Here is a 12855-nt window from a genome sequence, read left to right on the forward strand (position 1 = left end):
GTCCGCTCCCTCCCATGTGAACTTTAATGGCGGATTGAGAGCGTAGGGCCCCGCTGGCCCTTACAAGGTGACAACCAGTTATATGCACACACTGCGCTAACATCATAGCTTGTTCTTGAGACTTGAACGGATAACATCATGTTCCTTTTGTTCCTCACCATGAATCTTGTTGAGAGCAAACTGATCTTCTCTTTACACAACCCTATTTTTATTCCACGTGATCTCTTTACCATATCAAATCCTTTATAGGCAGCATCATCATCCTAAAAGAACATAGGCAAAGACAGTTCTTCCAATACTAAAACTCTCTTCTATCCTGATTCCAACAAAAATGACTTTTACCCTGGATAATCTCAAGAAAATGGTCATCCCACAAACAGTTGAAAACTTTCCCTTAAGAACATAAATCTATATTTTACTTTCATATTAAGAGAATTCTCTTTTCTTCCATGTCCAAGAAAAGTAACTTGGAACCTTTCAGCTTTCAAAGAAAGTAAGCCGAATAGAGATGTTAACATGGATAACAAAGAATCTGCAAGAACAGGGTAATTAAAAACACCATAGAAAAGCACACAGAGTTTGGTTCCAACCCTATCCTCTCTTCTTTTGTTTTTTCAAGAAATATGATTCCTCATTCTTGCCTTTTTGTTTGCTCGAATTACCATAAAAAAAAAAAAAACATTTACCCAAGAAATATAACCAATGAGCATAAAAAATATTAAAATTATAGATAACAAAAATTGGCATCAAAGCTAATCGAAATGAGAGATTACAAAAGAAGAAACCTTGTCAAGGGCCCTCATTCAGCAAGCCCAACAAACTTCAGCCCCCCAATCGAGAGCTGGGATTGTTGTCGATGACTAGATGAATTACTAAAAATATTCAAGTAAAAAATAATAAGAGAGAAAAATAAATCAAATTAGAGGTTACATGATCTTGATCTAGGAACTTGAGCGCACCATGCACAGGACGACAAGAATAGATAAGTAGGAGGGCAGCAAGAAGAAAAGCAATTTTAGCAGCAAACCAACAGTAGACATCCATAAAGTGGCTCGAGTAAAGATTCTAGTCAACAACTACAGAAAAATGTTATTACCAACTCTTATCGTGTCTATTCCAAGACTCAGTTTCACCAATTCCATACTGTGTCTATCCCAAGACTTAGTTTTCTTGAACAAAAAAATAACCTTCCCGTTGAACTATTTTTTTAAAATAAAAAATAATGTTCAAATACTAAAAATAAATAAATTGTTTATAAAAAATATGTAAAAACATTAATTAAAGCTAAGATAATACGTGACGTTTTGTCAAACTTGCAGTTTAGATTACATGACTGGAATAATCCGATTAAAAATAAAAAGAATATAAAGTTTTTTTAAAAAAAAATATGTTAACTAATCATTGAACTTGAAGCATCTAATCTAGAAAAATTCGAAGTCAAAAGTAATATCGTCACTATTACTACTATTATTATAACTATTATTGTTGTTATTGTTATTGTTGCTACTGCTATTATATTGTCATTATCATTATCATCACAAAACTATTATTAATATTTTTATTATCACCACTCTTCTTCTTCTTCTTTCTCTCTCATATTATTATTATTATTATTATTATTATTATTATTATTATCATAACAACTATTGCTAATATTATCATCATTAGTAATAATAATAGCATCACAATTATTATTATTATTATTATTATTATCTTAACAACCATTACCACGTTGTTGTAGTAGTTGTTGTTGTTACTATTATTATTATCACTATCATCACAACAACTATAATTAATATTATTTTTATTATCATTATCAATATTCTTCTTCACTCTCTCATATCACCATTATTATTATTATTATTATTATTATTATTATTATTATTATGATTATTATTATTTGTAGTGATAGCAGCAACCATATTGTTACTACCGCCACTGCCACTATTATTATTATTATTATTCTTATTCTTATTCTTATTATTTAATGGTTAAATTAAAAACAAACAAAACTTCAACAAAAGAGAAAATGACTAAAAAACAGTAAATCAAAACTAAAATGTCTAAATTTGAAATAATAATAACAATGAGGGTCATAGTGAATCTAACGAGGTAAAATAGAAAAATAAAGGAAGAGAGAAAAATGGTCACCGGTGATACACTGGTGAAGAATAAACTGAGACATTGGAAGTCAATTTTTGATTGTCAGAAACCGTCGTACACGCCAACCAAAATGTGCGGACTGTGGTGGCTCCAACAAGCAATAACAACATTTTTAAATAAAAATTATTATTTTAATGGTAAATTATGTCACTACCCTTAACCAAACTTATAATTAACAAAAAAAAACCCTAGGTTAAAATACCCAAATACCCCTAACTACAATGAATTCAATGTCTTGCATCCAAGAATACATGTGTAATAATAACAAACAAACAAAACAATAGAGAAAATGACTAAAAACCAGTAATCAAAACTAACAGGTTTAAATTTGAAATAATAATAACAATAAGGGTCATAGTGAATTTAGCAGGGTAAGAGAGAAAAAGTAAGGAAGAAAGAAAAAAGATTACAAGTTATACACTGGTGAAGAATAAACTGAGATATTGAAAGTCAATTTTTGATTATTAGAAACCGCCGTACACGTCACCTAAAATGTGCAACTGTGGTGGCTCCAACATGCTAGTACGTGATCTGCAAGCAATAGCAACATTTTAAATAAAAAAAAATATTATTTTAATGGTAAATTATGTCACTATCCTCAACCAAACCTATAATTAACAAAAATAAAACAAGGCTAAAAGACTTAAATACCCCTAACTACAATAAATTCAATGTCTTGCATCCAAGAGTATATGCGCAATTCTAATATGTATAAAAACATTTACCTAAATACCCCTACCTGAGACAACTTATTTTTTCTTTTACTTATGAGGGCATTTTGGTTATTTTTAATGCTCATTAAAATATTAAATAGACAGAAATACCCCTAAACAAACTAATAATGACTAATGTGCATTGTGAAAATACCAAAATAATCATAGTTCAAAGACATGTATTTTTTTTTATGGGAAGGATAAAATTATCATTATAGAAAAATAGGAGAGGAGCTACAGTGATTCTCCATCTATTTTAGTTGGTTTTTAATTTTTCTCTTTCTTCCTTCTTCTTTTTACTCTTTCCCTGCTAATTGATAGTGGACATTTATGCTAAATTATGGGATTTTCCAGGTTCGACTAGAACTCCTCAAATTACAAGAATAATTATTATTTTGTGAAATTGTTTGCTTTATATTGATTTGATATGGTTGTATGACATGGCTGATTTTGTAGTGGAAATAGATGGAATTCCTTTTCTAATTCTAAATCAGAAAAGAAAAGGAACTTCTTCTCTTATCCCATATTTTTTTATTTTTTTATTTACACTCAAAATAAAACATTCTTCAATTAATTAAGATGAGCACCAAATTCAAACATTTAAGGAACATGAAGGACCAAATTAAAGAAACAAGCCAAATTGAAAAAAGTACTTACCGTGACTTTATGGATGCAGCTTCAATAAGCAACAGGATTAAAAAAAAAAATCTCATTTATATTCTATTGTTTACAAAAGAAAAATATTTTCCCAGCAAATTTCTTATTCATATTCAGTGCTTTTGTGTTTACTCTAGTTTTTTTCAAGTTTACGTGAACATCTAAGTGTTTTATTTATTTATTAATATGATTGTTTGAACCAACTTTTATATACCTCGATTAATTCTATAGGCCCTGAATTTAACGACCATATAATTCTTCAGTGATTCTAAGATTTATGAAACTTGAATTTAAAACCTCTAAAAAAACAAACTTAGAATTAACCAGTTGAGTTATAACCTTCAGAATTTATCAAGTGTATTTTTCTTTATGCATTTGGTGGCTACTACTACCACATATGTTCTTTCACAAGCTCTTTTAATATTTATCTTTAAGATTTTTATTATCTCTATGTATCCATGACTTTTATTGCTCTATTTTTTTTTATCATTTTTCTTAGTACAATATCTAGTTTTCTTATATTTTTTTAATCTAAAAACCTGAATTATTTTTTTAATGATCTATTTTGATCCATTACTTTTCTTAAAACCTTTAGTTCTTTAGTGATAAGTTTTCATCCATGAGAGAGCCTTGATATTTTAGTAATCTCTTTTTATTTATTAGGTTTTATTTGAATCTTAATATCTTTATAATATTTTTAGATATATTTAATTATCCGTACTTTTACTATATGGTTATACATGTCCATACAACATGTAGATAGTTACTTATTATCTCTACATTATTAAATCTAATTTGGCCCTACACGTCAACATAAAGCCTAACCCAGCTTAGGTTAAGGTTTTTTTAAAATTATTTTGGAAGTTGACCAAGTCAACTTTGAATGACCCGGTAGGTCATTTCATATCCAAAACAATCCGAGTAAAACATAATTATTTTAACTCAAGAATATTTTAGATTTTTCAAAAGATAACATTTTGTTTTTTTTTTCCTTTTATTTTCTAAAAATAATATTGTTTTTTTAGTTAGACTAGAGTTGATTCTTTGCTATGTGAATTGACCTAACAAGTCCACAATCAAGATCCTTGGCCAGATCAACTGCGAAATGGGTTTAATAACTATTCTAATGCAATTTCATTATTTTTTTACTATAAAAATTCTTCATATCCCCCCCCCTAACATATATAACATTAATTATACAATTACTCTATCCAACAAATTTATTGTGTTAGCTTAAATTATTTAGTAACATATATATATAATGTTCATTCATAAATTTAGAATGTAGATATTACAAATTCTTTTGTATTAAAATTTCAAAATTTTGAAACTATTATTTGAAATTCAAACTTTTCATCGAAAAATAAAAACTAAAACTTTAAATTTGATTTTTTATGATTATTGAGGTAATAATTCATTTTCTGTTCTATGAGCATTTTACTTCCTATGAAAAAATGAAAAGGAAAAGGTTTTAAAGCTTTTAATCAATAATTCATGTTTTAAGTAGTGATACTTTTCAGTTCGGTTCGGTTTTTATATATAAAAAAAATAACAAAACTGAATTTTTTTAAAAAAAAAACCAAAACCAGTTGGTGTTCAAATCGATTTAATTCGGTTTTTTCAGTTTTGGCTTAGTTTAGCTTGGTTGTTTTTCTGGGTTTTTTTTTATTTGGGTTCAGTTCGGTTTTTTTTATTTTAGATTTATAAAACCAACCCAGTCTGTTTTTTTTTTTAATCGGTTTTTTAATTTTTTTTAATCACCCCAACTTTAAGGGATTTTTTAGAAAATATACAAGGAATTCAATTTTTTGTGGGATTAAAAGTAAAAAAAAACACAAATATAATAGTCAAAGAAAACAATTTTATAAAACTTATTGTTCTTTTAGTTGTGAAAAGTGAATTCAATGGTAATTTACTTTTTTTTTCTTCAGTAATGCCAGTTTTAACCTCCTTTTTTTCAAATTTCATTCGTTTAAAAAAATATCAAATTAATATTTTTTAAATCTTTTTCATGATTTTAATGATATGATAATATCAAAAAGTTTATATATATATATATATATATATATATATATATATATTTAATGAAAAAATGTTTTTACAAAAATATCATCAACCGCATTACAAAATAATATAACTTCACTCGTCCTTTAGGGTTGCTTCTAAACCTTAAAATGGGATGGATTGCTCAATAGACTTCCGGGAGAGCTATAGGTAGAGTCTGAGTAGAGGAATTTCACATCAGGCTCATCATTTTCTTACTCAACCCACCCAAGGGAACCTAGAACTAAAGGTCTCAAGCAAACCTAACCTTAAGGCCTGTGATTACAACTCATACAGCTTGGGCATGCCCTCCGCCATTTATTTCTTCTTCTTCTTCTTCTTCTTTGGGTCAAAAGGAGGGCAGTGCCCTAGGGAATTATTACAAAGGAATCATCGTAGGGGTACTAGCTACTAACCCCACTAATATCATTCCTTGTCTGTGTTTTCTTTTTCCAAATCACAGCTCTCCCCTCCCTCTTCTACTAGTAAGTCTGCAAAATATACAAGCTGCGAGCAAATGGAACGAGGAGGACACCTATAATGGAGAAACCAAGGATATTGACTTGAAGTGGGGTAGAACAGATAATTTGGAAACTGGGGTTTGGCATCATCCAAAACAACATTTCATGCTATGGAAGCATGAAAGCCTGAAGTGTGTTTAGGAGTATGGATATGAATTGAATATTAAAGTACGAAGGTTTAGAAACACTATTTGGATTTGAATTGAGCACGAATCGCGATGACCAGTAGTGTATATATGAAATTGAACATAGATAAATCCTCAAGAGATTCTGTAATGAAGTTCTTCACTGGCGGAAATTCTGCTGCTATCAAGCCCCTGCAACTATTTGAGAGGATCCTGTAGCAACATCTCTGACAAGGCATGAGAAGGGGAAGCTGCAATCTCTGGCTATTGAGGTGACAAGTTAGACTGGAGAAGATGAAACTGTGGGGTTTGAATGTTTAAGGCGTCATTTCAGCTCAAACAATGTTTCATAAAAAAATGAATCTCGCCCAGGTTGTGGCTTACGTGAAAGCATGGGACTCTGGGAGAATGGTTATATGGAATATGATGCATCCCCCAATTATAGCTATCTGATTAATTACCCCGACACCTCCTCAGGCGGGTGTTCGAAGAGCTCCTCAAGCTCAGAGTGTTGGTAAGCCTGTCTTAGTGACGGTCAGCTAAGCCGTGTACCTAAGCACGGCTAAATAGAAAGGCTTGTCCGGATGAGTGGGCATCCGTCAAAGCTAGAGCGCCGGGGAAGCAAGAGCGATTGTGTCTTAAAAAAAAAGCCCAACAGGAGAAGGATCGTGACTTCATGTCCTAAAATTACCTCTGTATCCCACGGCAATCCTAATGTAATGTGACTTTCCGATTAAGGAACTTGCTTGAAAGGTCTTCTTCTCTTGTTAATGTCAATCTGCAACCATGTCAAGAGGTAGAACAAAGGCATCCTCAAATGAGACAGATGAAAGCATAACCACTCACTCGGGCGGAGAAATAAGAAAGGTCGATCTGACTCCTTTGCCCGCTACAGATTCTGTTAACGAGTTTAGAGTCCGGTAGCACACTTGAGTCTCTTTATTTCCTTCTTCAATGCTTCAATCAGAGCTATATATCAGAGTCATACAGCCAAAAACACAGTCAAGATACTTCCTGTTCTATATCTCAAATGAAAGATAATAACCAGAGAACAATGATACCCGACAAAAAAGAAAAAAGTGCAAGTCGGTTGACTTTACATCTCATTGCATATTGGTGGATATAGACCATAAAATCTAAGCTAGAAAGTACATCTAGTATGTTAGTGATATCTAAAGAGCAAACATTACAGATAGTGAATCAAGTTGATGAAATGCCTGCTAGAAACACCATTATAATTGGTAATGACAAGTTGAATGACAATCATTATTTGGGAAAACGTATGCTTTGGAGTTACACGTAGCTCCATTTTTTGGAAGCATGTGTTACACCAGAACAGCATAACAGCCTCCACTGCATAAAATGCTAAATTGTCTACTAAGAACTTTCCAAGAAAGATGCATCCACAATAGAGAAGGGATTGGCAATTAAAGCAGAGCAACGTAAAAGCATACCGTCACGTAATTCAGCCTGTTGTTCCATAGCTTGTAATCGAAGCTTAAGCTCTGAGTTCTCAGTAGTCAAACTTGATGTATCCCTCTGAAATGAGAGCACAAGACCAAAAATTAATGGCAGTTTAGAGACTTAGAAACTCTTATTCATAGCCTTCAAAGCATACAATATCTGTGCATCATTGCCAAACCTAGAATGGTGTAAGTTGGTATGCTCTTTTCTTTCAAGTTCGGATACATATGATATCGGGCTTTCCTCTCTTTCAAGCGAGCAGCAGACTGCCTATTGGCCATAATCCTAGATAACTGTTCAGAGGAAACTTATAGAATTTATACTTTTTTATTCATCTGCATGTAAATCAGATCAATCAAAAGCAATTCCATGATTAATAAAGAATCACTCTTTAGAGTATCATGGACAGGCTACATAATATACTTCAAAAAATAGATAATTTGAGATAAATTAATAAAAATAAAATACCATGAAAAGCTTTCGATAGTTTCCTAGCTCATCGCTGTAAAGTCAAAGTGCTAATATTCAGCAAAAGCAGTAACCTAAGAAATGTTAAAAAAAAAACCCTGAGAAATTAAGGTAGTAAAGCATTTCCCTGGAGTGTTCTTATACAAACTTTTGGAAGAGATGTATTTGATCTGCATTTAAATGTATGGCATTAATTTTTCATCGCATAGCATTGATGCAACAGAAACAAATAATTAAAAACATGCTTAACCTTAGAGATGCCAGCTGAAAAATGACAGAACAAATTTGGCAAGCTTCATTGGCTAAGTAGAAAGATGGGATTATGCGAGAGGAAAGGACAGAACTGGACATTAAGATATCAATCAGAAAAACTCATCCACTGTAGGCTTCCCGAGGACCTGATAATGTCAAAACCAACATCCCCATCAGTAATAAGTTTCAGAATCCATTGACGAAATACGCCTAGCAATCACAGTACCTAAATGCATAGAGCGGCCCATGCATGCACTGAATTCTCATATACTTCCAAAACTACATAATCCATCAATTAGTAAGCTACATCAACTAAACCTCAATCCCAACCAAACCCACCTTGATATCAAGAGATTTGAGCTCCTTCCATACTGCTTCCCTTTATGTTAGCGATTTGGAAGGTTTATATATATATATAAACAAGAAAGAAAAATTAAGCAGCTTGGTTGCAACATTTTTATGCTCTCCACATGATCATTGCTTTCTCTAGAAGAAAGGAAGAAAGTTAGCCATAAACTACAAGCCCCCTGATTCGACGAGATAAGATAAAATTCGAAGGGCAGGTGGGGGGCGGGGGGTGGGGTAAGCAAATAAACAGAATTATTTAATGATTGATTCAAGGCAAAACATGTACATAAAACAAAAAGAAAGTACCTTTTGGCTCGTTAGGATCAAGAGCCCACAACTCAGCGAGTTTTTCAGGAGCCATAGCTTTTTTTTAGTCAATAGGTTCCGTTAAAGAAGACCCATCAACTGAATTGCTATACCTATGCCTCAGCTTCACATTTGCTGCTTTCCCATCCACACATTGAACCCCATTGCCACCAGCAGCAGCTGGCTCATGACCCGCATTGTCCTGTTTTAGACAAGATCCAAGTTTGTCAAAGTCCATATAAGAGCAGAAGAAGTTATCAGGAACCAGATCCAATTCATCTGTGACCCGGAATTGGACCTCTGAGTGGACCTGCCTGTGAATAGAGGTTCGAAATGGAAATGCTGAAGCATCTGAGTTGGAGAAATCTTGCCTTCTTTTCTTCTTTTAACAAGGACGGACCAATCTTCCCTTCTCTCTCTCACTCTTTAATTTAGAAGAAGAAGAAAAGAGAGAATTAGAAGAGAGAAGAAGGAGAAGAATTATGGGTTGTCTTCTCCTTCTTGTTCGTGCTTGCTCTGTCACATTGGCATCGGGGGAGGAGTGCAGTTGGGTTTTTCAGCTTCTTATGAGTTTTTAAGGTGTTTGAGAGTACAGTAGCGGTTGTTTTTTAAATAGCTTTTCGTGCTGAAAAGCATGCTAATAATATTTTTTTTATTTTTTAAAAATTATTTTTGATATCAGCACATTAAAACGATCCAAAAAGTATAAACCGTACTTAATTTTAGCAAAAAAAAATTAAAATTTTCCGAAAAGCAGGTTCAACCGCAGTGCCATGATTTTGATTACTGTGTTTTTGGGCATTTTTGCCTTTGCGTCAGAGCCCGTTTTGCTCTGCGGCTGCGGCTGTGTTTTAATTAAAACACAGTTTGCAGCCGTTTGGTAATGTAAAAAAATTGATTTACTGTACATGGATCTCGCGCAAATTTTGCGTCAAAAACGTAGTAAATGAAAAGCACAAAATTCATGCTTTTCATGCACTATGCAACTAATTGCACTGTCAGTGAACAGTGCAATTAGCGTGAACACTGTACATGGTACACTGTTCACTTTAAAAAATAATGAGTGCAAGTGAATTGCACTGTTCACGTGAACAGTGCAATTCACTTGCACTGTGCGTCCAGTTTTTTTTTTTTTTTCTGCAGTGTGTTAATTTTATTAATTTTTTTAAAAAAAAACTAATTTAAAATGAATTAAATTCATTCGCACTGTGATGTGAACAATATTTTTTTTTCTCGAAAAAGTAGTATAGAGTGAATTAAATTCACTCGCACTATAATATCAATATTATATCTGATAATATTTTATCTAATTTTATTGCACACTTAAAAAATTATGAAAACTGTAGTTCTTATTGGATGAATTTTATACATAATGAAATTATATATAGTTTAATGGAATAATAAAAAATATTTTATATAAAGTATTATTTATTCCATGATGTAATAGGAGTAATTAAATCTACAATATTTAAATTTAAAACCATCAATATTAATATATATTTCTTAAAAAAAAATTATAACCTCAATTTTAAAAACATTCTTAACCAAACACATTAAACTACTTTTTATTCAACCTCAATTTCAACCATAATTTTAACCAAACACCTATTTTTTCAAACCAACCTCAATTAAAAGTATTTTTTATAAAACAACTTTTTTCAAACCACAACCACAACAACTACCACAATACCAAACACAATATACCAAACCATGAGATTGTTGTCAGAGCCTTTGCAACCAATATGCAAAGCCTACGTTCAAATTAAGGTTGCCAATTCCGTCGGTGTTCTATTTTTTTCATTAAAATGGTATGTTTTGGTTTCTGATCATTCTTAGTTTGCGGTTCCAGAATATATATAATTAGAAAACACTCAAGATAATATCCTTTTTTATATAAATAATATTAAAACAACAATATATTATATTAATCTAAGTCATAAAACTATAAAATAACTTTAGTCTACTCAAGTTAATTCATAAAATTTGTGACTAATCATGAAAATAAAATAATTTCATAGAAAATAAACCAAAATAAATATCAAAACATAATTCATAATCAATCAAATGCTGAAGATATTGAATGATGAAATTGAAAAAAAATTATAAAAATAAACATAAAACTTGGGTCAATTAAATTAATTTGTCAAACTAATGATATGACTCATAAGACTAAGATAACCATAAAAAAAAAAACAAACAAAAAAAAAATTACAATAAATTATGAAGTTCAATATCTAATAAGTCAAGTGTTGAGAGATGAAATTAGATAAAAGACATAAATATTTCTATTATGGTTTCATTCTACAAATTTTTTTTTTAAAGGGCAAAAAAACACTATTTGATTGGAACAGAACGACACGACCAAAATGGAACCGGAAAGTTCCGGTTTGAATTTTCAAAACCGACTGAGATTTTAAACAAGATGGATTTTGTTCTAGTTGGCTCTATTTTTTGAACTTGAACGAGATATACCAACCATTCCAGGTGGAACAAAATAAAATTGACAACCTTAATTTAATTTGGTAAAATCCCAAGTTTTATTTAAATTATTCCAGATCTCAATTAGTGAAGATTTTTTTATATAAATTAGCATTGTGGTGGATGGAAAATAAAAAATCATCTATTGTTTGGTATAATAATAGTAATTACAGGCACTAGATAATTGCTCGTGCTACGCTATGGGTTAGATTAAATTTTTTCTAGACATAAAAAATATTAAGGTGTTGTTAATATGTTTTTTGATAAAAAGAAATCAAAACTATATACGATTGACTTAATGTAACCTAGTCGACATAGCAGGTTAAAAAACAACCCGAATGACTGAGAAAAGTGTAGTTTAACTAAAATAAAATCAAAACGACATCTTTTTTAAGTATTGAAATGACAATATATTTGATCGACTTGGATCAACTCGAGTTAACTTGTCAAATCAATTACTCAGGTCATGATACCCTGATAAACCTATAGAAATCAAATTAAAAAAAAAACATTAAACCCAATTATTTTCATTATTAAATAATGGAATTGAAAACTAAGTTCAACTAAAAAAATTAGTCCAGATACTTATGTTAACCTTTCAAACCTAGACCATGAGATCAAGATAATCTTATGAAAAGCACATAAAAAAAATTATAAAGCATAATTCACAATCACCCAATATTGAAAGATGAAATTAAAAAAAGGACACAAAAAATCACCAAAATCAACAAAACAAACTTGTGATCTAGGTTAAGAAAGCAAGAAAACCACATAGAACACACTGAAACAAATTATGAAGTCTAATTATCAATCAATCTAATATTGAAGGATAGTATTGAAAAAAAAATCAATTAAAAAAAAGAAAAAAAAAACAAGTTGACTAGTTTAACCTGCGACTCAAGTTATAAAATTGTGTTAACCCTCTATAAAGCAAATAAAAAACAAATTATAAAACTCAATTTCCAATCAACATATTAAATTGAAAATGAAACCAAATAAAAAAAAGGATAAAAACAATGACCTAAGTCAACCTAAGTAAACCGGTCAAACTCAGGTAAGAAGAGTAGGATAACTTTATAAAAAGTAAATCGAAACAAATTATAAAGTCTAATACATAGTAAATCTAATTTTAAAGAGTGAAATTAAAAATAAAACTAAATTGAAAACTGAAAAAAAAAAAAAAAAAAACAACTCTCACAACTTTTTATTTTTTAGGGCCAAAGTGTACAATGCCCTAGCATTTCAGTGTTCACTGCTACATTGAAATGCCAAGGGGATTTATATAGTATAGTAGGAGATCAAATTATATTTTTTCTA

At 30.8% G+C, this 12855-nt stretch overlaps 1 long non-coding RNA gene across 1 annotated transcript; it reads right to left on the reverse strand.

The window, feature by feature from the left end:
* Nucleotides 1-5654: 5654 nt before the first annotated feature.
* On the reverse strand, nt 5655-9630 carry LOC118028917 (uncharacterized). Its single transcript, XR_012168868.1, has 6 exons — nt 9375-9630; nt 9061-9262; nt 8405-8552; nt 7865-8228; nt 7677-7761; nt 5655-7191 (listed from the first exon to the last, which is right to left on the reverse strand). It is a non-coding gene; the product is annotated as an uncharacterized lncRNA (long non-coding RNA).
* Nucleotides 9631-12855: the final 3225 nt, after the last annotated feature.

This window comes from Populus alba, chromosome 19, assembly GCF_005239225.2.
Source record: "Populus alba chromosome 19, ASM523922v2, whole genome shotgun sequence".
NCBI lineage: Eukaryota > Viridiplantae > Streptophyta > Magnoliopsida > Malpighiales > Salicaceae > Populus > Populus alba.